Genomic DNA, 27,274 nt, shown 5'->3' with positions numbered 1-27,274 from the left:
GTTTCCTCTAATTTGTTTTATTTAGTGATAACAAAGGTCATCCATGTAGCAGACCCAAAGTTTGGGTTGGATGGTTGGCAGAGCTGGTTGTTTGAGTCCCTGCATTACTGCCTCTGCTAAGAATCCTGATATCGGAGATCCCATGGGTCTTCCATTGATTTGTCTGTAGGTTTTGTTGTTGAAGGTGAAGTGGGTGGTAAGGCATATGTCCACTAGCTTGATGACATTGTCCTTGCCGATTAAGTTGGTGGTGTTTGGTGTATGTGTCTTTGGTTTTTCTAATTGTGTAGTCAGTGTTTCCTTGGCCAGGTTGATGTTGATGAAAGTGAACAGGGCTGTTATGTCAAAGAAAACCATTATTTCAACCTCTTCTATCTTGGTGTCTTTGGTCTTCAAGAATTCTTGGGTAGCGTGGATGCAGTGGCGTGAGTCTTCTAAGCATTTTAGTCTTTGGTGTAGCTCCTTGGCTAATCTGTAAGTTGGTGTTGTGGGTAGTGAAGGTAAGGTTCTGAGGTGGGGGGGTTGCTCCTGGTTTGTGAATTTTGGGTAATCCATAGAAGTGTGGTGTGTTAGATCCATCTGGTTTCATTTTATGGAAGTCGGTCTTATTTATTTCTCCAGATTTCTGAAGGTTTTTGAGTAGGGCTGTGATTCAGTTTTCCTTAGTTTCATACAAAAGGAATAATTTATCTTCAAGTGACCACATCACATTATATTTCCATACCACCTCTTATCGAATTGTATTGTCTCTGGTGGGGTTGCAGCATGCGTTCATTATTGGCCAAGAGCCAGCCGACCATGTAAACAATAGATACAGTTCATACATTGTGGGCACATTGTGAAGTGGATGGGCAATAATTTGGCCTGGGCAAAAAATGATCTCAGACAAATTAAATAAAAGACTGCGTGGTTCGTCAACCTGACCCATTTTATGACAGCTGGGGTACAACTACTGAAGAAGGGCCTGTGCCCGAAACGTCGAATCTCCTGTTCCCTGGATGCTGCCTGACCTGCTGTGCTGTTCCAGCAATAAAGTTTCAACTACTGAATAGTCATTCTCTCACTTTTGTCCCTTCTCTCCAAACTAATAACTCATTTATTGCGCAAATGTATTTATTTCAGATTTCAACATTGTGCTCAAAAATATTTTAGAGCTGAGTTTTCCCCAATTTTATGTAATACTAACTAACTATGATATTGCACACAAGAAATTAAGATCCATGCATATTTAAACAAAAACAAATGTAAATGTTCCTAAAGAACTTAATTAAAATGCATGTTGAAAGAGAGAGCAACAGAAATCCCTACGTTAACACTCTACTCTGTCTGTAAGAATGATTTCAACCTTCCAGTTGTTTGCCAATTCAACTTGCTCCCATGCGAACGTTTCCATCCTGGGCTTGGTGCAGTGTTCCAACAAAGGTCAATATATGCTGGTGGAACACATGCCTCATTTTCTGCTTAGACACTTTACAGCCTTGAGAACCCAAAACTGACTTCAACAGCTTCAACATCTGTCTTCAGTTTTGAAAAAAGCTCATCATCCCACCTTCCACAGGCATCATCTTGTTTGTGTCTATTTGGCCTTGCTCTCAGCAAAGTAGACCCATTTTCTGCTTTTCACTCCTATCATGTGTTTAACATCACTATCTTTTCTTTACATTCACTAGCACACTGTTTGTCCTTTTCTCTAGGCACCCTTACAGTCTATTCTACTATTCCCCCTCACCCTCTTGTCATCAGCACAAAATCCACAATTTTACAGCTCCTTTCAGTTCTGAAGAAGCATCATATTGGACTTGGAACATTGACTCTGTTTCTCTTCCCACAGATGCTGCCAGACACATTGAATTACTCCAGCATTTTCTGTTTTTATTCTCTACATTAATTATCTTAGTAGAATAAACAAAGATGTGTTATTGGGTTTTTATTTCTGACAGTATAAATTCATAATAGAGAAGCACAGCATGGAAACCACGACAAATCATTGACAGAAACCAAATAATGTTGATGAATACATTCATAATCAGGTTGGTGAAACTTCAAGATCCAGTAGGCACAACATGGGAAATGCAATGTTCTGAGATATTAATATTTTGATGAGTTCACACAGAAATACCAGAGCTTGCAGTCATAGTGGAGTGGGTGCAAGTCAAGGCTTAAGGTACCTGACCTATCCGACATTTTTCAACTCTTGTTTTACCATCCACCCTATTCCCCTCTCTCAACATGATTCATATCATGCAAAATATTTGGTAATGTCATATATTGAAACCCTTTTTCATAAAAGTATGATCTGGGGAAAAATCTTCAAAATATAGGTTTTAAACGAGATTCCAACATTAGTACTAACCATTAGCTAAATACATCAAGGACAATAAGGATTGTGTAGGTGCACAAATTATAGTTTGTGAAGTATGTAAGTTTCATTTCCTGGAAAATTTGGGATGAAGAGCAGCTGAAAAAAAAAGAAATTAAAATTAGGATGAAATACTTTTGGATGAAATGCTTGTTTTTATCTACTGGAGGCCGAATGCACCCAGGAAGAATAGATTGAGAGTGTTAACATAATTTGCTTTCAGTTACATTGTTTTCTAATGACAGTTGACCCTGCACCACTCCGTCAGCCTGAATCTGAGTCAGAGCAGCAGTGAATTATTTTTGCAATTCTCAGATATACTTCTCCAATGATCTCCTGATGGGATGAACACTGAATGTCAGGAGTGAGACTGAGTTTTAAATGTCCTCGGATGCTGCCTGAACTGCTGTGCTCTTTCAGCACCACTAATCCAGAATGAGTTTTAAATGTAATTTACAAAAGCACATAGTGACTTGGTGCATTAACTTTGTTTTATTTTAATTGGCAAACAAAAGTGAAAGGTCAAAGTTTACATTATCACCAAGCCCCAAAGTGGTATTAAAGGAAAGACAAGATTAATCAGGCAGCTGCAAATCTGAGACTCTGCAGCACAAAAGAATGCCATTCCACTCAATGCGCACCAGGAAGAGCGACACAATTAGTGCCACTTCTTAACACATTGGATACAGGAGTTTAACCTTAGCTCACTTAGAACTTTTATGTTCAGAATTTCTGTTTGCTTCTACATCAGCCCAAGTGACCCCCTAATAATACCCATCACTTGAATATAATTGACAACAAATTAATATACAAAGGGCATCACTACTCCTCTCTTTCCCCATTGCTCTACAAAGTTTTCCTTTTCAAGTACAAATCCAATTACTTGGAAAGCCACAACTGAATCTGCTTCCACCAATTCTTTCACCCCAACTTGCTCCATAAAAACAGATTCTCCCTTCTGGTTCTATTACAAATTAGGGTCACAGAGTCATAGAGATGTACAGCACGGAAACAGACCCTTTGGTCCAACTCGTCCATGTTGACCAGATATCCCAACCCAATCTAGTCTCACTTACCAGCACCCAGCCTATATCCCTCCAAACCCTTCCTATTCATATACAATCCAGATGCCTTTAAAATGTTGCATTTGTAACTGCCTCCACCACTTCCTCTGTCAGCTTATTCCACACATGCACCACTCTCTTCATGAAAATGTTGCCCTTTAGGTCTCCTTTATATCTTTCCCCTCTCACCTTAACCTATGCCCTCTAGGTCTGGACTCCCCCACTCCAGGGAAAAGACCTTGTCTATTTACCCTATCCATGTCCCTCATGATTTCATAAACCTCTATAAGGTCACCCCTCAGCCTCTGACGCTCCGGGGAAAACGGCCTTAGCTTATTCAACCTCTCCTTATAGCTCAAATTTTCTAACCCTGGCAACATCTTTGTAAATCTTTTCTGAACCCTTTCAAGTTTCACAACATCCTTCCGAAGCCTAATTTGTGCTTTGCATAGTTTTCTCTGATACATTTGTGTTCTTAAAGGCTGAAGATTGGAGAAGGAAAGAAACACAGGGAATTAAAGAATTCAAGTTCTGAGTTCTCAAAGATAGAACAATGTAAATAACACATTAAGTTTTTCTTTGAGTTTAGGAGGAGGATACATACTGCATTAAAAATAGATCAATGTTTAGAGAAACCCTAAACATTGTAGTATTAATAACATTCAAAAGTATAATGCAATGCAGTTTAATTCTTACTTTATACTTACCAAAACCTTTACCTAGGTATAGGAATATCTCTCCACCTGGATGGATACTGCACTGGCAGTGTAGAGTCACAGCAGCAGGTTTCTCTCATCTGAACAGCATAGACTATTAAACCAAGATCAGTGTAAGTAGTCATGTCATATTTACTTAACTGAACATTCAACATGTTATCTGATTCCCGCACAACTGTCTTGTTGAAGACAGTAAACTACCAGAAATATTTATTTATTAAACTATGTAACTTGTTCAGATAGAGTCATACAGCATGGAAACAGATCCTTCTAGCCAGGAGTTCTGTATTAATACACAGTCTAATCCTTGAAAAGTGAACATCGGTATAAAGGAATTAATTTCCAGAAAGTTACAAAGATCTGGGACTCCTTCCTTGTCAATTGTTTTTTTTTCTTCCTGCCATTATATTATCTCAGTTGCAAAAAAAAGATATTGTCACAGAAATGATTTGTTATGATACAGTTGCCTCAGGAAATAGATATTGGGTGGGATTGTGACATTGTTTAAAAAGTTTGGTTCAGCTCTTGCCTACCACAATCCTGATCACTGTATGCCAGCTTTTCTTAATGACCTATCATTCAGGTTATTTTAGAGTATAAATTGGAAGTCAAGTATCAACACCTGATACCACAAAGTAATTGAAAAGGTGTTTTGTAACTCATAGCTTAACCTTTGATATGCTACTCTAAAATACTTCTGCTTTTATGTTACATTATCCTCATCAGAGAGGACTGTTCAGCCTATGGACACTTGCATAAGTACTATCACTACTACCAGTCTTCAGTTAACTCATCAGAACCTCTTTAGTGATATTTGAACATTTACCAGATTTTCTACAGATGTTTTGGCATAGAATGCTACATTTTTATCTGAGGAGGAATGTTTTGGCTGTGGAAAATGTGCAAGAAAGGTTTATCAGACTGATCCCTAGGATGGCAGGACTGATGTATGAAGATGATCTGAATTTGGTAGGACTATATTCACTGGAGTTTAAAACAATGAGGTGGGTCTCATAGAAACTTATTCAATTCTAACAGAAATAGACAAAGTAAACATGGGAAATCTAGCAGGGGATCACAGTTTAAGGCCATTTAGGACTGAGATTAGGACAAATTTCTTTACTCAAGTGTGGAGAGCCTGTGGAATTTTCTGCCACTGAAATTTTCTGCCAAAATATTGAATGTTTTCAGGAAGGGGTTAAATATTGTTCTTAGGGTTAAAGGGATCAAAGGGTATGGGAGAAAATAGGCCTTAAGCTCATCATTATATCAGTGTTTAAAAAAACCCCAGAAATTACTGGAAAAACTGGGTTCAGTGTCCCTTATTTAGAATGGAAAGATACCTGAAGAAGGGTGACTGGACCTGAAATGTTAATTCTGATTTCTCTCCACAGATGCTGCCAGATCCGCTGAGTTTATTTTTGTTTTTGTTTCTGATTTCCAGCATCCGCAGTTCCTTCAGTTTTTGTTTCGTATTATATCAATGTAACCTGGACTTTACATTATGCTGTTCTGTGCAGCAGTCTAACACTCTCGAATGAAAAACTACATATTTGCTCAGGCATCTATTTTTGTGAAGAAACTGACCCGTGTTGAACAAGGTACTTATTGTTTTCATCTCACACTCTATCCTTTTTCTGGATTGGTAAATATAGAGTGATAAAAGTTAAACTTCCAAATGTGTCATTGCACATATCACTTTAAAAATAAATCTAGGTAAAATTACAATTATGATCTGTTTTATTTTATTTTTGATACGACTGGCTGACAGCAGATTAGATTATAACTTCACTTCCACAGTGTTAAATTTGGGCCAATGGCTGTCCAACTCTTACTTTAGTATTGAAGATGCAGACAACTAGTTAAGTCAGACTATAAGACAAAAGTTGGCCATTCAGCCCATTAAGTCTGTTCGGCCATTTAGTGACATAGTGGCTAATCTGATAATACTCAACTACACCTTCCTGCCTTTTCCTTATAACCCTTGACTCCCTTGATTAAAAATCTGTCTACATGTATCTATTTTGGAACAGTCTGTCTGTTAACTGTTCTGATTTGGCAGCTGTGGCTGTACTTTAAATTTACTTTAAAATTCTGAATGCATTTTCTATCTTAAAATGAACATACACTGTTCCAACTTCGTAACAGTCGCGATTTGTTGGATTTAAAAACCTTCCTAAATATAATACAATATATATTAATGATATACAAGATGGTATTAGTAATAACATTAGCAAATTTTCTGATGATACAAAGCTGGGTGGGAGGGTGAAATGTGAGGAGGTTGTTAGGAGATTACAGGGTGACCTGGACAGGTTGGGTGAGTGGTCAGATGCATGGCAGATGCAGTTTAATGTGGATAAATGTATGGTTATCCACTTTGGTGGCAAGAACAGGAAGGCAGATTACTACCTAAAAGGAATCAATTTAGGTAAAGGGCAGTACAAAGAGATCTGGGTGTTCTTGTACACCAGTCAATGAAGGTAAGCATGCAGGTACAGCAGGTAGTGAAGAAGGCTAATAGCATGCTGACCTTCATAACAAGATGGATTGAGTATAGAAGCAAAGAGGTTCTTCTGCAGCTGTACAGGGCCCTGGTGAGACCACACCTGGAGTATTGTGTGCAGCTCTGGTCTCCAAATTTGAGGAAAGACATTCTGGCTATTGAGGGAGTGCAGCGTAGGTTCACGAGGTCAATTCCTGGAAAAGTGGGATAACCTTACGCTGAAAGACTGGAGCGATTGGGCTTGTATACCCTTGAGTTTAGAAGACTGAGAGGGGATCTGATTGAGACATATAAGATTATTAAAGGATTGGACACTCTGGAGGCAGGAAACATGTTTCCACTGATGGGTGAGTGCCGAACCAGAGGACACAGCTTAAAAATACGAGGTAGACCATTTAGGACAGAGATGAAGAGAAACTTCTTCACCCAGAGAGTGGTGGCTGTGTGGAATGTTCTGCCCCAGAGGGCAGTGGAGGCCCAGTATCTGAATTCATTTAAGAAAGAGTTGGATAGAGCTCTCAAGGATAGTGGAATCAAGGATTATGGAGATAAGGCAGGAACAAGATACTGATTAAGGATGATCAGCCATGATCATATTGAATGGTGGTGCAGGCTCGAAGGGCAGAATGGCCTACTCCTGCACCTATTGTCTATTGTCTAAAAGAGTCATAGAGCTGTACAGCACTGAAACAGACCCATTATTTTAATTCATCCATGCCAACCAGATATTTTGAATTAATCTAGTCCCATTCGCCAGCACTTGTCCCATATTCCTCTAAACCCTTCCTATCCATATATCCATCCAGGTGCCTTTTAAATGTTGTAATTGCACCAGCCTACGCCATTTCCTCTGGCAGCTCATTCCATACATGCACCACCCTCTGCATGAACAATTTGCCCTTAGGTCCCTTTTAAGTCTTTTTCCTTTTAAATTAAACTTTTAGTTTTGGACTCCACTACCTCGAGAAAATACCTTTTCTAAAAGACCTATCTATGGCCCTCATGATTTTATAAGGTCACCTCTCGCCTCTGAGTTTAGGGAAAATTGCACCAGCCTATTCAGCCTCTCCCTATAGATCAAATCCTCCAAACCTGGCAACATCCTTGTAAATGTTTTCTGAACCCTTTCCAGTTTCACAACATCCTTCCTACTGCAGAGGGACCAGAATTGAATGTAGTATTCCAAAAGTGGCCTAACCAATGTCCTATATAGCTGCAACATGACCTCCCAACTCCTATGCTCAATGCTCTGACCAATAAAGGCAAGCATACCAAACACTGCCTTCACTATCTTGTCTATCTGCAACTCTACTTTCAAGAAACTATGAACCTGTACTCCAAGGTCTCTTTGTTGAGCAATACTCCCCAGGACTTTACCATTAAGTGTATAAGTCCTGCCCTGGTTTGCCTTTCCAAAATGCAGCACCTCACATTTATTTAAATTAAACTCCATCTGCCACTCATTGGTGCATTGGCCCATCTGATCAAGATCCCATTGTACTCTGAGGTAACCTTCTTGGCTGTCCACTGCACCACCAATTTTGGCATCATCTGCAAACTTACTAACCATACCTCCTATGTTCACATTCAAATCATTTACATAAATGATGAAAAGCAGTGGACCACCATTGATCCTTGTGGCACTCCACTGGTCACAGGCCTACAGTCTGAAAAACAACCCTCCACTACCACCCTCTGTCTTCTATCTTCAAGCCAGTTCTGTATCCAAATGGCTAGTTCTCCCTGTATTCCATGTGATCTAACCTTGCAATCCAGTCTACCATGAGGAACCTTGTTGAATGCTTTAATGAAGTCCATATAGATCATTTCCATCTTTGTCAATCCTCTTCGTTACTTGTTCAAAAAAACTCAATTAAGTTATGCTCTTGCTTTCTACAAAGTTTTTTTCAGGTTGACCCCACCTTTAACTTATTTGGTTTCATTTATCTCCTTCCTAGAATCCTTCTTTCTCACAGGGATTTATTATAGAATCACACAGTACAGAAGAGGCTCTTCCACCCATCCAAATACTTTTTGAGGTTTTGAGGTTTTCTATCTTAATTTCTCTCCCAGGCAGTGCATTCCAGATTTCCATCAGTCTCTGGATGCATTTTTCTACACTTAAGTTCCCTCTAAATCTCTGGCCTTTTTTCTTAAAATTACGCTCCCCCCCCCCTTATTAACCCTTGAAATAAGAACAGCTGTTTTCTGACCACCCCACCCATGCCCTTCATAATTTTATATACCTCAAAAAAGTTCCCTGTCAGGATTCTCTGTGCATATCCAGCCTTTTCTCATAACTAAACTGCTCCATTTCAGTCAACATCCTGATGAATCTCCTCTGCACCCCCTCCAGTGCAATCACATTCTTCCTATAGCTTGGTAACAGGACTGCACATAGTGTTCAAGTATGGCCTAATTAAAGTTTTATGTTGCTGTGAGTTATAACTGTTTTCTTAAACATTTGCCACTATTCCTGAACCATCTTTTTTGCTAAACTCCTTTCCCAATCCACTCTAGCCAACTCTGCTGTCATTCTTTTTAAAAATATCATTATTTAAACTTCACAGTTGTTGATGAATCCACATTTCTCCCTCTCAAACTGAATGTAAATTCTACCAAGTTATAGCTACTGTTTTCCAGGGGATCATTTACCATGAGATTATTTATTAAACTTGCTTCATTTTACATTACCAGATCCCAAATAGGTTGATTCCTGATTGTACTGGGATATCATATGGTAACCTCTGTCAATTTGATTTTCCCAATCTACATGAAGATGAAAGTCACTTATCATTAATATACTGCCTTTTCTTTTTAACATGCCCATATTATCTCCTGACGTTTACAGTGTAGCTACTGTTAGGAAGCCCCTGTAGAATACTCCAACCAGTGTCTTCTTCCCCTTATTTCTGACCACTATCCATACAGATTCAATATCTTCCGATCCAAAATCTTTTACTTGTTGTACTTATTCCATCTCACACTAACAAAGGTGCCTCACCTCACTTTCCTCCTGCTCAACCTTTTTGAAATACCACAATATTTAGTTATCGGCTTTAATTTCCTTGCAATCTTATCTTTGTAATGCTAATGAGTTCACACCCATTTACTTCATTTGTTTTGTTCCAAATAATTTGCCATTAATTTGCATCTACCATTTTCCCCCATGAGTTTATTTGCTGATTGTTTTATGTATTTTTGTACACTCTGCCCCTTTCTGTCCCGCTCTGGGTGACATTACTTAAATGGCTTTCCTGCAATGCTGCCATATCCTTTCTCTTGGTTAGTCTCCTCTCCAAAACCTCTACACAAGAGACCACCCATCTAATGAGCTAGCCAAACTTAGCCCTGTCAGGGTCTGGAGTACATTCTTGTATGTATTGGTGTGTATTGCCACTTGAGTCACATGGAATGAACATAAAATTTATTTCATTGAAACATTCACCTGGTTCAATGAAGTACAGTTAGCTATTTAAGCTGAGAAGTGTAATGTGAACATGGATGAGACATATGTTGCTTTGGTAACTATTATGATTGGAGGAAAAAAGGGACCCAATCAGTGAAGGTAGATGCCTTATTGCATTATGCACATTTGGGACTAAGTGGAAAGTACAGGCATTCCTTTGTTTAGCCAGCTATTACCACTTGTTCATTCTATAAGTTTTGACATGAATAGTGAAGTCTAACAAAGTGATTTGCTTCATTGATATTGTAAATATTTTGTAAAGTTGGAAGATCTCCTGTGTACAGATCCCAGCATAGCAGGTCCAGATCGTTCCTTTGTTTTTCAGAGATCTCACTGATCCACTAGACAGAACCAGGTAAATGGACTGTAGAATGTGCATTCAGTCATTTACCTGAGTTGCAGGAAAATGTTGTGGGAAATGGCATCAGCAAATGTCGTCTGGGCATGATAGAATTTTAAACCATGCTTAAACGAGATTTTCTGTGTTCTGGGATTAGAATGAGTAAAGGGCACCAGTTGTAATGAAGCGTTATCCTTCTAGTGATAGGATGATTAAATTACTGTGCTGCACAAAGAGATGCTTACATACTTTCAAACTCTAGCACGAAATGTAACAGTCCCTCTGATGACCCCTCTGCTGAGCTTTAAACAGTGAACATCAGAACCAACCAGTGGCTAGTGTCCACATCAGTCAGTTTGTGGATAAAACAGCAGATTTTGTACTTTTGATTTGTACATGTCTGATCACATATGGATGAACAGGTTTTCTGATTTTCTGTAGGTTATCCAAATCTGAATGGTCGAAGTGGATTCTGGGACATAAATTGTATTAACGCATCTCTGGGATGTCATACATGTGAAAAAAAACACCTAGAATAAAATCCTTCGCCTTGTAATATATTGTACTCGTGTGTTTGAAATTCTAGGGATGATAGATTATCACACAGCGAAACACAACCATAGTGACCACTCAAGATGTTCCATACTGGGGGAAATTATTTTGTTAAACTTTCATGACGCACTGCTGCCACCTAATGATAGAAATGAGCATTGCTACACAGCTTCCATTCCACCAAAGAAAGGTTGACTGTCCATAAGATGCCATCTTTTGCACCATGAGCAAACTTTACTGATCCTAATAGTATCAGCACACAGAATGGTCATGTCACTTGAATAAACCTCAATGCAAAGCTTTTTTTTTTGACTAATAGATTACCTTTTGCTCAGGTTGTAAAATGTGAGTGTGAAAACGTACAAATGTAATCTGTGGCTACTTGGCTAAACTGGGCTGATTTTAACGGAAACTACAAGGTGGAAACTGGACTGTAGAAGATTTTAAATAGATATAACAAACTTGTAATAAATATAATAACACTGTCATGAAATAAATTCTGCTGTAATATTTATTAAGGGCTTGTTACATCATAAGCCCAGGTGTCAGGATCTTAATTAGTGTGTGCATATTGGAGTCCAAACAAACCAGATGAGCCAATGGGCTGAGATGTGGCAGATGGAGTTTAATTCAGATAAATGCGAGGTGCTGCATTTTGGGAAAGTAAATCTTAGCAGGACTTATACACTTAATGGTAAGGTCCTAGGAAGTGTTGCTGAATAAAGAGACCTTGGAGTGCAGATTCATAGCTCCTTGAAAGTGGAGTCGCAGGTAGATAGGATAGTGAAGAAGGCATTTGGTATGCTTTCCTTTATTGATCAGAGTATTGAGTACAGGAGTTGGGAGATCATGTTGTTGCTGTACAGGACATTGGTTAGGCCACTGTTGGAATACTGCGAGCAATTCTGGTCTCCTTCCTATTGGAAAGATGTTGTGAAACTTGAAAGGATTCAGAAAAGATTTACAAGGATGTTGCCAGGGTTGGAGGATCTGAGCTACAGGGAGAGGCTGAACAGGCTGGGGCTGTTTTCTCTGGAACGTTGGAGGCTGAGGGGTGACCTTATAGAGGTTTATAAAATTATGAGGGGCATGGATAGGGTAAATAGGCAAAATATTTTCCCTGGGGTCGGGGAGTCCAGAACTAGAGGGCATAGGTTTAGGGTGAGAAGGGAAAGATATAAAAGAGACCTAATGGGCAACTTTTTCACATAGAGGGTGGTGCATGTATGGAATGAGCTGCCAGAGGATGTGGTGGAGGCTAGTACAATTGCAACATTTAAGAGACATTTGGATGGGTATATGAATAGGAAGGGTTTGGAGGGATATGGGCCGGGTGCTGGCAGGTGGGACTAGATTGGGTTGGAATATCTGGTCAGCATGGACGGGTTGGACCGAAGGGTTTGTTTCCATGCTGTACATCTCTGACTCTTAAACACATGGGGAAGGAATCGGTGCTGGGGAAAATACCTTTTGGAAGTGACTGAAGAAGATATTTTAGGTTTTCCAAAGTGTAAGCTGGATAAAGTTATGAGTCATTCAAGAACAGGGAATCTGACAACACCATAACAAACAATGGGTTAGGAGAGGTGACAAGGCTCGGTGACAGAACAAATATGAATGTATCTCTGTATCATGGCATCGAGGGGAAAATGAGTTTCAGGCAGAGATCAATGTAGTATTCCAGGGATAACTAAGCAAGGGAGAGAAGGGAAGCAATTGAGATGTATTGGACTCATTCTGGAAATCATGGCTGGCACCATATGTGTATAGTCGCACAGAGCCAGGTTACAGAGGAGAGACTTTGAAGGAGGCTGGAATTGTCAATTATTTAAGAAACAATAATATTGAGGTGGTGTGGTGAAGGAGATCATCATCATAGGGAAGGGTGCTTTCTGACTTTATGAAGGGCTGTTTGGTGTGGTAAGAAGGTAAGATGCTGGATTGCAGGGATTTGTAAAGGAATTTGAAAATATTTTGAACATTCAGACAAAAACAGTGTTTCAGGTAGGTCTTGACTGTCTAGAGGTCATTCCATAAGATTTTAGAAATAAACAATAAATCGCACAATCTTCCCACAAACTATAAACAATAAAAGCAAGTGGGTGCATTCATGTTTGAAATAAAATAAAACCATATAGTTTTATAATTAATTAACAGATGAACAATAGTAATTCCAAGAATTGCAACAACAATTGTGTTATGATGACAATGTGATAAATGTGTTGGTAATACATCTACGGTGATAATGTGATCTATGTAAATTATCATAATAGTATTAATATCTTCAATAGCATTCAATATGAAACGTGTGATGGTATTAAGTACTTTTTTTTGTATCCAGAAGTGTTATCTCACATAACTGACTGGCGTTTCCCACCACCAAATCACCTCCGGGTATGAAGTGCTTATGTGACAGTGTTAAAATGATACACATGATGATAATAAGATAAATGCTTATAATTTGCTTCTATTTTGTTTATAACACCAATTTGTTATGTGATTGTATCACAAGTGAGATATCACATGAGAACATTTTTAATGTAATACAAATAATGGAGTTAAACTTATACACATGATGATGATGGTAATGCAGTATATGTCACTTTGTTAAGTGATGCATATGCTGGTAATCTGATAGATATGTTCATCATGATGTGGTTGTTTGGTGGGGACAATGTCATGGTGGTCACGCGTTAAGACAGTATTATTTGTCCTAAGTACTCAGCTCAGAAAATGCACATTATAAATAATTTGAAAACTTAGACTGTACAGTACCAGGTGGAAGACTTTCCTTCTCTCTTTCGGTATAAGACTTGAGCCACCTATTATAAGTTGCTCTGCTGTTGAGGTTTGTTATTCCTGTATAACACATCTGCCCAGGAGCCCTTTCTGTTGCTTTCCAGTAAACAGAATTTTTAATAATAGGTGTAGATTTTACTGTCACATGTGTAGTCTGTAAGTCTCTGAAATGAAAAAAAATCAAGTCTGAGAGGAAGAAACATGGGAACCAAATGGATTTTAAAAGTTTTAAACTGACAATATAACAAGAATCTTATATTCTTGTGAAGAATAGTTTGAAATTATTCAAAATCTTTCCTTTTAATTTGGGCTCCAATAGTTAATAACATCAGTTAGCAGATCTCTAGAGAACAAGATTTCAATCTACTTTTTCCTTTCATTACAATTGCCATAGATTTTAAAAATAAAATTGGTCTCAGTCAGAAATTCAGTTGGCAAAGATGATTATAGATTAGAAATAATGATAATTTACTAATGAATTCTCGGTGACTGATCTTTGAGGAGTCCTATTCTCTCCCTAGTTACCCTTTTGTCCTAAATGTATTTGTAAAAGCCCTTTGGATTCTCCTTAATTCTATTTGCCAAAGCTATCTCATGTCCCCTTTTTGCCCTCCTGATTTCCCACTTAAGTATACTCCTACTGCCTTTATACTCTTCTAAGGATTCACGCGATCTCTGCTGTCTATACCTGACATATGCTTCCTTTTTTTCTTAACCAAAACGTCAATTTCTTGAGTCATCCAGCATTCCCTACAACTAATAGCCTTTCCTTTTACCCGAACAACAGGAATATACCATCACTGGACTCTCATTATCTCCTTTCTGAAGGCTTCCCATTTTCCAGCCGTCCCTTTACCTGCGAATATCTGCCCTCAATCAGCTTTCGAAAGTTCTTGCCTAATACCGTCAAAATTAGCCTTCTTCCAACATAGAACTTAAACTGTTAGATCTGGACTATCCTTTTCCATCACTATTTTAAAACTAACAGAATTATGGTAGCTGGCTCCAAAGTGCTCCCCCACTGACACCTCAGTCACCTGCCCTGCTTTATTTCCCAAGTGTAGGTCAGGTTTTACACCTTCTCTAGTAGGTGCATTCACATACTGATTCAGAAAATTTTCTTGTACACTCTTAACAATTTCCTCTCTGTGTAATCCTTATGGCGGTCCCAGTCTATATTTGGAAAGTTAAAATCCCCTACCATAACCACCGTATTATTCTTACAGATAACTGAAATCTCCTCACAAATTTGTTTCTCAATTTCCCACTGACGATTCCGGTGTCTATAATACAATAAGAAGATCAGCAAGAGGGCCTTTGTGTGGAGCCGCAGGAAGTGGGAGAGATATTAATGAGTATTTTGCATCAGTGTTTACTGTGAAGAAGGACATGGAAGGTATACAATGTGGGGAAATAGACGTTGACATCTTGAAAAATGTCCATATTACAGAGAACGAACTGCTGGATGCCTTGAAATGCATAAAACTGGATAAATCCTCAGGACCTGATTAGGAGTACCCTAGAACTATGTGGGAAACTAAGGAAGTGATTGCTGGGCCCCTTGTTGAGATAGTTAGAGTCATAGAGATGTACAGCATAGAAACAGACCCTTCGGCCCAACCCGTCCATGCTGACCAGATATTCCAACCCAATTTAGTCCCAACTGCCAGCACCCAGCCCATATCCCTCCAAACCCTTCCTATTCATATACCCATCCAAATGCCTTTTAAATGTTGCAATTGCACTGGCCTCCACCACTTCCTCTGGCAGCTCATTCCATACACATACCACCCTCTTTGTGAAAAGGTTGCCCCTTAGGTCTCTTTTTTTATATCTTTCCCCTCACCCTAAACCTATGCCCTCCAGTTCTGGATTCCCCAACCCCAGGGAAAATACTTTGCCTATTTATCCTATCCATGCCCCTCATAATTTTTTTAAACCTTGATAAGGTCACCCCTCAGCTTCCAACGCTCCAGGGAAAACAGCCCCAGCCTGTTCAGCCTCTCCCTATAGCTCAAATCCTCCAACCCTGGCAACATCCTTGTAAATCTTTTCACAACATCTTTCCGATAGGCAGGAGACCAGAATTGCAGTTGTATCATCAATACTCACAGGTGAGGTGCCAGAAGACCGGAGATTGGCTGAAGTGGTACCATTTTAAGAAAGGTAGTTAAGGACAAGTCAGGGAAATATAGACTAGCGAACCTGACATTGGTGGTGGGAGGGAATCCTGAGGGACACATTTTGGAAAGGCAAGGACTGATTAGGGATAGTTAGCATGGCTTTGTGCATGGGAAATCATATCTCACTAACTTAATTGAGTTTTATGAAAAAATAACAAACAGAATTGACGAGGGCAGAGCATGGACATGATCTATTTGGACTAAGGAGTGGCAGATGGAGTTTAATTTTGAGAAATGCGAGGTGATGCATTTTGGAAAAACAAATCTTAGCAGAATTTATACACTTAATAGTAAGGTCATAGAGAGTGTTGCTCAACAAAGAGATCTTGAAGTGCAGGTTCATAGCTCCTTGAAAGTAGAGTCGCAGTAGATAGGATAGTAAAGAAGGCGATTGGTATGCTTTCCTTTATTGGTCAGAGTATTGCGTACAGGAGTTGGGACGTCATGTTTCGGCTGTACAGGACATTGGTTAGGCCACTGTTGGAATATTGCGTGCAATTCTGGTCTCCTTCCTGTTGGAAGGATGCTGTGAAACTTGAAAGGGTTCAGAGAAGATTTACAAGGATGTTGCCAGGAGTTGTTGGAGGAGTTGAGCTATAAGGTGAAGCTGAATAGGCTGGGACTGTTTTCCCTGGAGCGTCTGAGGCTGAGGGGTGACCTTATAGAGGTTTATAAAATAATGAGGGGCATGGATAGGATAAATAGAAAAGGTATTTTCCCTGGGGTGTGGAAGTCCAGAACTAAAGGGCATAGGTTTAGGGTGAGAGTGGAAAGATATAAAAGCGATCTAAGGGGCAACGTTTTCAAACACAGGGTGATTCATGTATGGAATGAGCTGCCAGAGGATGGCTATACGAATGGGAAGGGTTTAGAGGGATTTGGCCCGGGTGCTGGCAGGTGGGACTAGATTGGGTTGGGATATCTGGTCGGCATGGATGAGTTAAACCGAAGTGTCTGTTTCTATGTTGTACATCTCTATGACTTTATGACTGACTGTGTGGAATTTGCATGTTCTCCTCATGTCTACGTGTAGTTCCTCTGGGTGCTGTGGTTTCCTCCCACTGTCCAAAGATGTGCAAGTTAGGTGGGCTGGCCATAGGAAATGCAGGGTTACAGGGATAGGGTAGGGGGTGGGTCTAGGTAGGATGCTCTTTAGAGGAGTGGTGTGGACTTGATGGGCTGAATGGCCTGCTTCCGCACTGTCAGGATTCTATGCAAATAACCTAATTGTTATCTTAATATCAACTCATCCCCCAATACTACTGAATGATTCTCTATATGAAAATTCAGTATCAATGATCTCAATGTTGTCTCTGCTATCTGCATTTCTACTCTTAAAGATCTAGAAGGGAGATTTTCTGCTGGGCATCAACTGGAAATTACACTGACTATGTTCTCATGATGTCAACACAATGCGACAGTCCAAAATGGTTTGAATTTTGGGATGCCATAACAAATGCACATCAAGCTATAGACTGTCTGGGGGCATTTCAATACAGCCATTATCTGCAGCAGCCAAGTGCTGTGAGTGGATGGAATAGAAGATGGTCCTTTACTGTTAATGAAGTCATGTTCTCTTATAAAGTATCAGTTGGGCATCTCAATACTTGGATCAAATGGAACTAGCATGCACTTTGCAATTATAATGTGAAGGTGCCGGAGCTGGACTGGGGTGGACAACGTTAAAAATCACATGACACCAGGTTATAGTCCAACAAGTTTATTTGTAAGTACACGCTTTTGGAGGGCTGCTCCTTCATCAGGTAGCTAGTGGAGTAGGATTATAGGACAAAGAATTTATAGCAAAAATTCATGCATCAATTGTAAGAATAAGACCATGAATTGTATGTTTAAACAGACTCCCATCTTACTTATTTTGGGCCAGTATGTGAGCAAACCAATCAAAGTCCTGGCTGAAAATTGGCTCAGGTGGGCAAATGGTTATAAAAAGTCCATACCAGGTTTTGCTCTGCTGATCACCCATTTTCCAATGAGAAGCTTGCGTTAGAAAATCACGTTAGTTTCATGTATCTATACTCTGGGGTGTTGCCCTACACTGGCACTGACGCACAGATTTTTAATTTTTATTCTTGTTTTCAAATCATTCAAAAGCCTCATTTCTCCTTAGCTCTATAACGTCCTGCAGCCCTACAAGCCGTAAGGATAGAATAGAATAGAAATTTATGGTCATTTATATTTTTACATGAAAAATACAGTGAAAAGTTTTATAATTCGCCCCACCGCAGCACCTACATCAATGACAGAAGTCACATAATGAAAAAAGAAATATTAATTCAAAGTTCATCACAGCTCAATTAATGGCTTCTGGGTTTGGGGAAAGCCAATTAAGGAACGATAGAATACCCTGAAGATGAGATCGCCATCCCAGGTCAAGGTGGTCACGCCGGCTGCTGGAACACTGAGCCGGAAACCTCCACCAAAGAAGACCACCACGCCAGGCCGCCTCTTCTGGATGAGACTGCCTGCTAGGCCACTGGAATAACTGAAAGCTGAACACGAAGAAGGCCTCCATATGGGGAAGAGGCCTCCACACCAGGATAGCACCGCGCCCATGCTGTGCTGAGACCGCCCTCTCACCTCCTTCAGGTGCCCAGGCCCTGCTGCGGATCCCGAGCCTTGGCCTAGCCTGTGAATCTGGGCTGGGGGTGGGGGAGGGGTCAGCCTGAGACCTGCTCGTCACTCACCAGGAGACTCCCTGAGCTGGGTTGGAGCCTCATCTGCCTCATCTTGGTATTGCCACCACTGCTGCCTTGGCAGGAGCCCTCCTCCCTCACCTGCCACTCTCCAGACCCAAAAAAGAAATAAATTAAGAAAGAAAAGGAAACAAAGTGAAAAGAAGGGAAAAAAGAGGAAGAAAGCCGATGGGAGCAGACAATGCCCGAGCTCAGCCCACCTTCTCCACCACCATCTTTACCAATGATCTCTGCACTCCAATTTTGATACCTTGTGCAGCTGATTCTCATCAGACCAACAGAGGCTAATGTCCAGTTGCCTAGGTCCCAATCTCAGGAATTTCTTCCTTAAGCCTCTCTGATTCTATGTTATTGAAATCCTTCTAAGATTAACCTTAAAACTTACACCTTTGTCCAATTGTTTAGTAATCTCTTCACCCCAACACATTTTGTTTGATACTGCTCCCATGAAGCACTATGGGACATTCTGCTGCTTTAAAGGAACTATATTGAAGCTAATTGTCATTATTGGATACCTCTGTTTATTCACTCTGGGGAGATGCATTCAATTAATGATATTTAACGATGTGTTTTTCTAAAATATAATACCATGTATTTCTTTGCACTGCACTGCACCTGACATCTACTTATTAATGCTGCTAACTTGTTTAAGTTGTTTAATAATTTCCTGCATTTTTCCTTCATCTGTATTCCCCTGGTTTGATCATGAAAGTTCAATAACATTCTTCTGCGTGACCCATGAAAAGTTAATTATATAAATGGGAAACAACAGAGGTGCACTCGCAGGTTTCAGGTGCACCTGCGTATCCATATTCCATCAGTTTGAACAGAACAGAGCTTTTGTGCTCTTTGCTTTCTATCTTCCAGAGACCTCTTCATACTTGGAAATGCATTCTCTTCAACATCAGGGCACACATTCCTACCTTCACTGCCTGAGCAGTACTCTAGCTTCATTTACAATGCAACAAGTACAATCCACTTCCATTGCATGGATTTCAAAATAATGTTTTGGTTTCAAAACATGTATCCTCCCATATGCCTTAATCTTGGCAATTTGGCACATAAGAGATACAATGTAATTTTTTTTTTTTGAAAATCCACTTATGCCCTTGAGCTTCAAACACTTAGTACAGGTGTGTTCACTCTGGATTACCTTGTGTCCATCAGCTGTCACATGCTGCAGCAGCAACACATCACCCATCCTGCTATCCCTATCGTATTGATTTAATTTGTAAATTAATCACTCTAGATTCCCTATTCTTTAAGCTTTACTGTTATGATATAGTTTTAGTAAAAAAAACCCAGCTCTATCAATTTTATAAGCAAAAGTGAGGATTGCAGATGCTGGAAATCAGAGTTTAGATCAGAGTGGTGCTGGAAAAGCACAGCAGGTCAGACAGCATCTGAAGAACAGGAAAATCGACATTTCGGGCAAAAGCCCTTCCTGATGAAGGGCTTTTGCCCGAAACGTCGATTTTCCTGATCCTCGGATGCTGTCTGACCTGCTGTGCTTTTTCCAACACCACTCTATCAATTTTATATTTAGCAGCTATTTTTAAGAGACAAGAAAAGCACTGGACATCTAAAGAAGTTATGTTCACTTTAAACACGAGGAATATTCCCCACTTCTTTGCATTCTGTTCTATTACCCTGATGTACTTATATAAGGTGTGATTTGTTTGGTTGGCATGCAAAACAATAATTTTTACTCTACCTTGGTGCATGTGATAATAATAAACCAAATCAAATCGTGCCATATTATGCCATTGCCAATAATTTAATCAGTTCAGGTTGTTGATGAAATTATTCTGCCACTGGCCTTTCTCCAGGTCAGCCTCTTGATCTATGCCCTTTATCCTTTCCCACTCATTTTTCATTCTGGAGCAATTCATTCTTATGGTAAACCGAAAACATTTTTCTTCTCCATTTGCACTGAATTTCCACTTGAACCAAATTTCCAGCCACTGACTCGAGCTCTATCCCATTCAGTAGAACTCTCCTTCACATGGACCATGCACCTTATACTGTAACAAATCTATGAATGGAAATGCAAAAAAGAATAGCAACCTCAACACTGGTTCCTGAGGAAACTGTAAACTTTGCCCCGAGATTGAAAAATAACTGCTTGTTGCTGTTTCTCTGGCTTCTTTTCCTTAACCAATTTTGTAAATTTGTGATATCTAATCAAATGTCTTTTGAAGGTCCACATACAGAAAATCAATCCGACTATCTTTGTTAACCATCTCCATTAATTCGTCAAAAAAACTCTATCAAGTTGGTCGATATCTGACTTCTGAAGGTTCAGTAAAGTAATATGTATATTAAATTACTTTAGGTCAATAAGACCAAAGGAGCAGAAATTAGGCCATTTGGCCCATCGGATCTGCTCCGCCATTTGATCACGGCTGATAGGTTTCTCAACCCCATTTTCCTGCTTTCTCCCATAACCATCTATGGAATTCATTGCCACAGAAGACTGTGGAGGCCAGTCATTGAGTATATTTAAGTTCAATTTAGCAAATATATTTGATTCAAAATTCCAGCTCTTAATTTTTGCCTCTTTGTCTGATTCATGAGGATAAGAAATAGGAACAGGGGTAGGCTATTTGGCTGCTCAGGTCATTTCACTATTCCAAAATGTTTTGATCAATATGATTGTTGCCTTAGGCAATGTCATTAAGTTATGGTGTTATGTTACTGTACATTATGAGAATGAGATACTTACTTGGTCTTTTGGAATCATCCATGAAGTATAAAAGATCAAAAGAAAACATGGGAGTGGTAAAGTTTGAAAAGAACAGTGCAACCAATACGGGAAAATGTGACACTTCCTGAGCTATTTTATTTTATAGGTGGGGTGTGACATTAACACATTTGGGAAGCCACTTTGAAAGCAACATTATTGCTTCAGCTGTGTTGCTAGTGGTCAAAATAATGAGCTGAAGCATTCAATACAAGGATCTATTATGCCATTGCCAATATTTTAGTCAGTTCTGAAGGAACATATTCATGCCAACAAAGATGTGGCTGTGCAAGACTTATAAAAAGCTATTTTTTAAAAAAATGCTTAGGGTTAAGACATGTGTTATGTATTATAAAGTTTCAAATTTTACTGTAAACTATTTACTTATGGTTTGTAAGGATTGTGCAACATAAAATATGATAATAGATTCAATGAAGGCAAAAGCATGCTTTGTTTATGAAAAATAATCCTTCTGTTTTTAATAAATGATTATTCTGTGGCTGTAAATATTAGAGGTAATTTTTCCAAGCATCTGTTTAAACAGAAATTCAACCAATTAGTAATATCCAAAATAGTCACCACAGCCTCTAAATCATCCTAAAATTTCACTAAAATTCCCAATATTCGTTGTAGTCATTATTCATAGAGAAAAAGAGGTTGCCACAGCAAGTTAATTCATTCTAGTGGTGTGGCACAATTGGTATTTGTATTCAAATCAGGTTACCTGTTTTGGCACAAATATAATTCATCCTCCCTTTCAGTTCTGCAGACCTCAGGTATAATTTGTACTGCTCCGCATTCACTCTAAGGCAGTATTGCCATCACAGTGGCAGAAATGGGTACTACAGATGCTGGAGATTAGAGTCAAGATTAGTGTGGTGCTGGAAAAGTACAGTGGGTCAGACAGCATCCGAGGAGCAGGAAGATCGATGTTTCAGGCAAAAGCCCTTTCCTGATGAAGGCCTTTTGTCTGAAACATCAATTTTTCCTGTTCCTCGGATGCTCCTGACCTGCTGTGCTTTTCCAGCACCACTCTAATCTTGATACTGATTGCCATCACAGTGTCTGGTTCAAAGTAGAGTAGGTTTATATGTTTTTGAAAACACATCATAGATCTGAAAATGTATCCGTAAACACAATACTTTCCTTGAGACTGACATTGTTTGAATTGACACCCAGCTTTGCCAAAGTATCAACAGAACCCTGTTTAAATTGTACATGCAGCAATTGATTGGAGAAATTCCTTATGAAATATGGGGCAATACATTTTGATTTTTAAAAAAAACTTATTCCAATTGGTTTCTGTTAGCATTACTAATTTTCTTATCCTAAAATGTTGGTGTTGGAACTGAATAATTTGTGATTAATTTTCAATCACTGCAGACTTCAAGAGAGAAGCTAGTTAAGGTCAACATGCAAGCATTGTGTATTATTTCCATCGGCCTTGTTTATCTAACGTTTTCTTAAATATCTAACGATATTCAGCTCCTCCACTATTGTCAGTGATAGTGAATTTCACGTTCTCCACACTACAAAAGTAAAGTCGCCATAGTCTTATCAAAGCAGAGGGCTGCTCCCTCATCAGAAAGAGGTGACTGGTGGTAAGTTTAACCCAATGTTCACCTCATCTAGGTGAAGGGAGAGGTTGAGAAGAGGAGTCATAGATCATAGAGATGTACAGCATGGAAACAGGCCCTTCGATCCAACCCGTCCATGCCGACGAGATATCCCAACCCAATCTAGTCCCACCTGTCAGCACCTGGCCCATACCCCTCCAAATCCTTCCTATTCATATACCCATCCAAATGCCTTTTAAATGTTGCAATTGCACTAGCCTCCACCACTTCCTCTGGCAGCTCATTCCAGACATGTACCAACCACTGTGTGAAAAAGTTGCCCCTCAGGTCTCTTTTATATCTTTTCCCCTCTCACCCTAAACCTATGCCCTCTAGTTCTGGACTCCCCCACCCCAGGTAAAAGATTTTGTCTATTTATCCTATCCCTGCCCCTCATAATTTTATAAACCTCTACAAGGTCACCCCTCAACCTCCAACGCCACAGGGAAACTCGCCCCAGCCTATTCAACCTCTCCCTATAGCTCAAATCCTCCTTGCTAATATTTTCTGAACCCTTACAAGTTTCACAACATCCTTGTGATAGGAAGGAGACCAGAATTGCACACAATATTCCAACAGTGATCTAACCAATATCCTGTACAGCCGCAATATGACCTCCCAACTCCGATACTCAATACTCCGACCAATAAAGAAAAACATACCAAAAGTCGCCTTCACTATCCTATCTACCTGCAATTCTACTTATAGCATTTCAGTAGTATTATGGCAAGGCTTTGGTTGGTTGTTTGTATACCGATATTTTCAATTATATGCGTGGTTTCACAATGTGCAAAAATTGGTTAATTGACAAACATCATAATATCTTTCAAACAGAACAGATACAGTAGCTGGGATATTCATGGACCTCGTGACATTTTTTTGATAATGTGCCACACAAGAGATTTCTAGAAAAACATTAAGGAGAATGGAATTAACTGGAGAATATCAAACTGGAGAATACCAAACTGGATTAAAGTTGGTTAGAAGAGAGGAAAGGGTAGGAATTCAGGAAGATTTTCAGAATGATTGAATGTGGTAATGGTTCCACTTTGCAATGGTTTGTCTTCAGTATATATTGTCTATCAGCCCACAGAAAGTGGTGCAAATATTTGCAGATGAAAGCAAAGTTAGGAATAAAAGTTAATTCTTTAAAATAATTAAAAGAAACTGTGAAATGATAGTAGTAGACTAAATTGTAGTCATTGAAACTCAGTGCCAGTAATTGTTTTTTTTTAAAAGTTGTCCATGGGATGTGAGTATCATTGACAAAGGGCTGGCGAATTGTCTGCTTCAATTTCTGCAGTCCATCTGATATAAGCATTCAGAGTGATGTAAAGGAGGTTCCAGGGTTTTAACCCAGTGACTGTGAAAGAATGGCAAATTGTGAGGTGATGCATCATGGAGAAAAATTACATCAATAATTGTACTCTGACTGGAAGCCTTGGTGCTGCAGCAGAGCAAGGGACTGATGGAAGTCGTGAGATTCACAGTGAATGAAAGGCAGCCATCAGGTTGATAATACTGGTAAAAAGAAAGATAATAGAGTTTTCAAGGGATATTGAATATCAAATTAGCAGCTGTAACACTTCCTGGGGAGATCAGTCACAGGCAAATGTTCCCAGAAACTGACTCTTTTGGTGTTACTCAAAAATGTGTTTGATATCTCACCTGAAATTACTTGCAGAGAATTTCCCCATGCGCTGTTTTACTTTTCATGGGTTCATTCATTCAATTCAATAACAACGAATTCAACAAGGAATGCTGTCTTACCTATCAGACGTCTGTGGAAATTTTTCTTCTAAGGTTCTTCGTGGAACATAAAGATTGTCATCTAGAGAATTCATTTTACAAAGCAAAGCAGATAATAGCTGTGGCTGCAATGGCGACATCTCTTATTTATAAATTGAAATGTTTTTCCGACTGGTTGCTATCAACAAGGCTCCTATGGCAACAGCTGTGAAAGTGTATCTTGCATTCCAGTATATCAAAAATAATGTAATGCTAACAGTTTCAGTCCACTTGTCCAACATAAAGTGTGCTTAAAAATTGACTGTTATGCACTTATTTATTTATTATTTATACCCTGGTATTGTTTTTAAGCATTGGAAAAAGGTGCAGAGGAGATTTAGCAGGATGTTGACTGGTATGGAGGGCTGAGGGACTTGGATCTGTTCTCATTGGAGAGAAGGAGGCTAAGAAGGGATTTAATAGAGACATACAAGATGATCAGAGGATTAGAGAGGGTGGACAGTGAGAGTCTTTTTCCTAGGATGATGATGTCTGATTGTATGAGGGGGCATAGCTGCAAATTGAGGGGTGATAGATTTAAGACCAATGTCAGAGGCAGGCTCTTTACTCAGAGTGGTAAGGGTGTGGAATGTCCTGCCTGCCAATGTAGTTAACTCAGCCACATTAGGGGCATTTAAATAGGCCTTGTGTAATCATATGGATGATGATGGGATAGTGTAGGGGGATGGGCTTAGATTAGTTCACAGGTCGATGCAACATCGAGGGCTGAAGGGCATGTTCTGAGCTGTATTGTTCTATGTGGCATACAAAGGTGTATTTTTGGCTATGCCAACTAGTTAAATTAATACATCATTTTTGCCATGATGGAAAGGCTCTCTATTGTGGTGTACATCCACATCTATGGGTAGAAGCTCTTGCCAGACCCTGAATGATATGGGCTATAGTGAGAAATCTGGGAAAGGTATGTAAGATGTGCGGCAAGGCCCTTCTCAATGTTAAGTCCAAAATGTCGCTTTTGCTAACCTAGTTCTGGATGTCAAGAAGAGATTCTCACTAGTGAGCAGTCAGAGAGGCCTATTAGCAGAAATTATTGCTCATTATCATCCTCACTATTTCTTGACTTGATGGTAATAGTAGAGTCTGGAATATGCCAGTCCATGAGGCTAGCAGATTATTTGAGCTCCTCAGCTCAGTTTTGAGTATCTATTATCTATCTATTTTGAATTTAATCCATTTGCATGTCCTTCAGGTGTGAACCAACTCCAGCAGTTTTGAGAATAGATTGTTAGAAGCTTAGGCTGTTCTCCTGAGAAGGGTAAGGGAAAAATCAATAGAGGTTTTCAAATGTACAAAGGATTTGGATGAGTAGATAGAGAGAAACTATTCATATTTGTAGATGGGTCACAAATCAATAAATTTAAAGTGATTGGCTAAAGTACTGAGCATGATGAAGAAAATATTTTTATTAAGCAATTGGTTATCTGGAACTTGCTTCAAAGGACGATGGCAGCAAACTCAATCTTAGCTTTCAAAGTAAGCCCCTGAATAGAAATCTTTGAAGGACTATGGTAAAAGGATATCCAGGGGGACTAAGTAAACTTATCTGGAGTGAACTGGTTTGAAGGGCCAAATGGCCTCCATCTGTGCTGCGAACAGTTAGAACTCTGTGGGTAATAAATACATTCCATGGACAGATTTTCAAAATTCACATAATTTTAAGGTGTAACTGGGGGAAAATGTTTGGAACAAGAGAAGTTGAAAATCTGTTTAATTGGTGTATTGAAGGGCCGCCTTCCAAATAATGGCCTGCATTTTCTCTTTCAAAATTAAGACAATGCAGAACAGACTTACCAAGATTTTGCCTTTGCTGAAGTGAGGGTGCATACATGAGGATCAGTGGTCGGCACAACATCGTGGGCTGAAGGGCCTTTTCTGTGCTGTACTGTTCTATATTCTATGATTCATCTATAAAGAGAGACTAGGAACGTTGGGGCTGTTTTCCTTAGAGCATGATGTAGGGGTGCTAGTATTGGACTGGGTTGGGCAAGGTAAAAGTCACATGACACCAGGTCATAGTTCAACGGGTTTATTTGAAAACACTGGCTTTTGGAGCACCGCTCCTTCATCAGGTGTTAGTGAGAGGAAGATCTTGAGGTAGTTGATAGCTCGCCAAGCTGCTGGGTTATCATGCACGATATTTGCTGCTAACCAACTACCTCATCCACAACCTGAGCTAGAGATCTTCATGACAACCTTAAAGGAAGATCTTACACACAGAATTTATAAGGAAACTATCAAAAGGTCATACAACTCATACAAACAAATTGAACACACGTAAGATGGCTCTTAAATCTTTAATCAGTTAGAGGAGAGGTGCAGGTTTCAATTGATTTAATATGCATATCACAGAAATTGTTTCAAGTCTCTGCCCTGAGACAACTTAGGGTTTTTTCAATATAAAAGT

The 27,274-nt window shown here is 39.4% G+C and overlaps 1 long non-coding RNA gene across 1 annotated transcript; it reads right to left on the bottom strand.

Moving 5' to 3' along the window:
- Positions 1 to 1,715: 1,715 nt before the first annotated feature.
- LOC122565308 (uncharacterized) lies at positions 1,716 to 24,940 on the bottom strand. The gene is made up of 4 exons (XR_006316126.2): positions 24,832 to 24,940; positions 13,782 to 13,969; positions 4,131 to 4,233; positions 1,716 to 2,458 (listed from the first exon to the last, which is right to left on the bottom strand). It is a non-coding gene; the product is annotated as an uncharacterized LOC122565308 (long non-coding RNA).
- Between the last annotated feature and the right edge of the window lie 2,334 nt (positions 24,941 to 27,274).

This window comes from Chiloscyllium plagiosum, unplaced genomic scaffold (genome assembly GCF_037043375.1).
Source record: "Chiloscyllium plagiosum isolate Xiang-an unplaced genomic scaffold, Cpla_swu_hap1 HiC_scaffold_28, whole genome shotgun sequence".
Taxonomy (NCBI): Eukaryota; Metazoa; Chordata; class Chondrichthyes; order Orectolobiformes; family Hemiscylliidae; genus Chiloscyllium; species Chiloscyllium plagiosum.
This window is presented reverse-complemented; position numbering and strand designations above follow the sequence as displayed.